Below are 4,491 nucleotides of genomic sequence, written 5' to 3'. Positions count from 1 at the left end.
TGATCTGAGGAACCCTGTGTGACCGCACTGATCTGAGGAACCCTGTGTGACCGCACTGATCTGAGGAACACTGTGTGACCGCACTAATCTGAGGAACCCTGTGTGACCGCACTGATCTGAGGAACCCTGTGTGACCGCACTGATCTGAGGAACCCTGTGTGATCGCACTGATCTGAGGAACCCTGTGTGACCGCACTGATCTGAGGAACCCTGTGTGACCGCACTGATCTGAGGAACCCTGTGTGACCGCACTGATCTGAGGAACCCTGTGTGACCGCACTGATCTGAGGAACGCTTGAACGATGTTCTGATCTCTGTGCAATTATTCTGAATTGTATATAAAGTATGGATGATGTCATAGTTGTTGCTCCTTCGTGTTTATTTCTGTGTTTGTCAAGTAATGAAATGATTGATAAAAATATGTGTGTACTGAATCTTGGAACATTAAAAGGTAAGGACACTTTTCTCACACCGTGCTCAGATGTCTCCTCAGAGCTGAAGTTATTTGTAATAGAATATACTGTAATGGGGATCCTCAGAGGATGTTGGGGGGGAGAGGAGATGAAATTTGAGGTTAGGAAAGAAGAGGAGTTTAGACAAGTAGAAAGGAAAATAGGGGTAGGTTCAAGAAAGGAAGGGAGAGAGGGTGTTAGAGAGAGGAAGGGTGAGGAGGAGCAGGGCCGGTCCTAGACGGGGTGCACGGGGTGCAGTGCACCCAGGCGCCAGAGAGGTGGGGGCGCTGAAGCGCCAAAGTGCTCCACTGCTCCCTTCCCTCCTCCTCCTCCCCTTGATTGTGTCCGGCGGGGGAAGAAGAAGAAAGGCGCCGCTGTTTGCTGCTCAAGCCCCTCCTCAGAGAAAGAGAGCAGCTGCCAGCCGGAGATGACATCGGAGGCAGAGCGGCTGGTCTCTGCGTGGAGAGAGACCAGCCAAACAGTGATGTCGCGCGGGGGGGGGGGGGGGGGAGCGGAGGAGCGGTCCGTGCCTGACACATTCTCCTCTCTGTGTCTCCCGCTCCTGCCTGCTTTGATCTGCTCTGCTCTCCACCTGGGCGGCGCGGCTGGCTGCAGTGCACACTGTCCTCTCCTCTCCAGCTGCCGCCCGGGTGTATTTATGTACCCTAATGGAGGGGGGGGGGCTGTACTGTACTAATGGAGGGGGGGGCTGTACTAATCGAGGGGGGGCTGTACTAATCGAGGGGGGCTGCACTAATGGAGGGGGGCTGTAATGTACTAATGGAGGGGGGGCTGTACTAATGGGGGGGCTGTACTAAAAATGGGGGGGTCTGTACTAATAATGGGGGGCTGTACTAATAATGGGAGGGCTGTACTAATGGGGGGGTCTGTACTAATCCAGAGGGGGTCTGTACTAATGGAGTGGGTCTGTACTAATGGGGGGGTTCTGTACTAATGGAGGGGGGTCTGTACTAATGGGGAGGTGCTGTACTAATGGAGGGGGGTCTGTACTAATGGAGGGGGGTCTGTACTAATGGAGAGGGGGTCTGTACTAATGGAGGGGGGGTCTGTACTAATGGAGGGGGGTCTGTCCTTGGGGTCTGTACTAATGGAGAGGGGATCTGTACTAATGGGGTCTGTACTAATGGAGAGGGGGTCTGTACTAATGGAGGGGGGGTCTGTACTGGGGGGTCTGTACTAATGGAGAGGGGGTCTGTCCTGGGGGTCTGTACTAATGGAGAGGGGGTCTGTACTAATGGAGGGGGGTCTGTACTAATGGAGGGGGGTCTGTACTAATGGAGAGGGGGTCTGTACTAATGGAGGGGGGGTCTGTACTAATGGAGGGGGGTCTGTCCTTGGGGTCTGTACTAATGGAGAGGGGATCTGTACTAATGGGGTCTGTACTAATGGAGAGGGGGTCTGTACTAATGGAGGGGGGGTCTGTACTGGGGGGTCTGTACTAATGGAGAGGGGGTCTGTCCTGGGGGTCTGTACTAATGGAGAGGGGGTCTGTACTAATGGAGGGGGGGTCTGTACTAATGGGGGGGTCTGTACTAATGGAGGGGAGTCTGTCCTGGGGGGTCTGTACTAATGGGGTCTGTACTAATGGAGGGGGGGTCTGTACTAATGGGGGGGGTCTGTACTGGGGGGTCTGTACTAATGGTGGGGGGTCTGTACTAATGGAGGGGGCTCTGTACTAATGGAGGGGGGTCTGTACTAATGGAGAGGGGGTCTGTCCTGGGGGGTCTGTACTAATGGAGGGGGGTCTGTCCTGGGGGGTCTGTACTAATGGAGAGGGGGTCTGTACTAATGGAGGGGGGGTCTGTACTAATGGGGGGGTCTGTACTAATGGAGGGGGGTCTGTCCTGGGGGGTCTGTACTAATGGAGAGGGGGTCTGTACTAATGGGGTCTGTACTAATGGAGGGAGGGTCTGTACTAATGGGGGGGTCTGTACTGGGGGGTCTGTACTAATGGACGGGGGTCTGTACTAATGGAGGGGGGGTCTGTACTAATGGAGGGGGGGTCTGTACTAATGGAGAGGGGGTCTGTACTAATGGAGGGGGGTCTGTCCTGGGGGGTCTGTACTAATGGAGAGGGGATCTGTACTAATGGGGGGGTCTGTACTAATGGGGTCTGTACTAATGGAGGGGGGTCTGTACTACTGGGGGTCTGTACTAATGGAGAGGGGGTCTGTCCTGGGGGGTCTGTACTAATGGAGGGGGGGTCTTTACTAATGGAGGGGGGGCTGTACTAATGGAGGGGGGGGGGTCTGTACTAATGGAGGGGGGGTCTGTACTAATGGGGGGGTCTGTCCTGGGAGGTCTGTACTAATGGAGGGGTGGTTTGTCCTGTGGGGTCTGTACTAATGGAGAGGGAGATCTGTCCTGGGGGGGTCTGTACTAATAGAGGGGGGTTACCTGGGGGGGGATCACTGGGTAATTTATACTTAGTGTGGGTTCTGCACTGACGGAGGGGGGTCTATATGTAGTGGAGGGGGGTCTGTACTGAGGGACGACTATAGTTGGAAGGGGGGTGACCCTAACCCTAGTGAAGCCAATGCAGCTGCGGGCTCTCCTTTTCCCCCCTCCCTCTCCTTTCCCCCCTCCCTCTCCTTTCCCCCCTCCCTCTCCTCCTGCTTGCTGCTGTACTAGTGAGCGGTGCTTGCCAGCACAGCTGCCCACAATGTTTCTTCCCCCGCCTTCATATCAACCAGGGAGGAAACAGTATAGAAAAAGGAGCAGAGAAGAGGATTGTGGGACATATAGTCCCGAGGACTGGCAGCCCCACTGTAACACAGAAACTGCAGCCCACACAGCATGCTCAGCTGAATGGGAAAGAGAGAGAGAGACAGGAGCCTGGGAAAGCTTTCAGGGAAGTACACCCAGGACTCCAGAGGGAGAGGACAGTGCTGAGAGAACACCATCAGAGAGAGAACCCTGCTGCCCTGCGCCACCAGAGGGAAAGCCACACAGCCTAGCGCCATCCCTGGCAGAGAAAGAAATGGAGTCATTGCCGGAATACAGATCTGGGTGCTACTCAGCGGAGTCACCACGGGCAATTCAGAGTGAGCTGACTCCTGATCAGAGGAACCGTTGCTGTATCGCTGGGTCAGGTGAGAGGGCCGATCGGCCATTATGTACTAGTGTCCATAGGAACTGCAGTCTCTGACCATCTCCTGTAGTATGTCTGCAGTCTCTGACCATCTCTTGTAGTATGTCTGCAGTCTCTGAGCATCTCCTGTCCTATGATTGCAGTCTCTGACCGTCTCTTGTATCATAACTACAGTCTCTGACCATCTCCTGTACTAAGTCTGCAGTCTCTGACCATCTCCTGTTCTATGATTGCTTTCTCTGACCATCACCTGTACTATGATTGCAGTCTCTGATCGTCTCCTGTATCATAACTACAGTCTCTGACCATCTCCTGTACTATGTCTGCAGTCTCTGACCATCTCCTGTTCTATGATTGCTTTCTCTGACCATCACCTGTACTATGATTGCAGTCTCTGATCGTCTCTTGTATCATAACTACAGTCTCTGACCATCTCCTGTACTATGTCTGCAGTCTCTGGGCATCTCCTGTACTATGTCTGCAGTCTCTGATCATCTCCTGTACTATGTCTGCAGTCTCTGATCATCTCCTGTACTATGTCTGCAGTCCCTGATCATCTCCTGTACTATGTCTGCAGTCCCTGATCATCTCCTGTACTATGTCTGCAGTCTCTGATCATCTCCTGTACTGTGTCTGCAGTCTCTGGGCATCTCCTGTACTATGTCTGCAGTCTCTGGGCATCTCCTGTACTATGTCTGCAGTCTCTGATCATCTCCTGTACTATGTCTGCAGTCTCTGATCATCTCCTGTACTATGTCTGCAGTCTCTGATCATCTCCTGTACTATGTCTACAGTCTCTGACCATCTCTTGTACTATGCCTGCAGTCTCTGGGCATCTCCTGTACTATGTCTGCAGTCTCTGACCATCTCTTATATCCTGTCTGCAGTCTCTGATCATCTCCTGTACTATGTCTGCAGTCTCTGACC

This window comes from Aquarana catesbeiana, linkage group LG01, assembly GCF_042186555.1.
Source record: "Aquarana catesbeiana isolate 2022-GZ linkage group LG01, ASM4218655v1, whole genome shotgun sequence".
Lineage (NCBI taxonomy): Eukaryota > Metazoa > Chordata > Amphibia > Anura > Ranidae > Aquarana > Aquarana catesbeiana.
Note: the sequence above shows the minus strand (reverse complement) of the source record.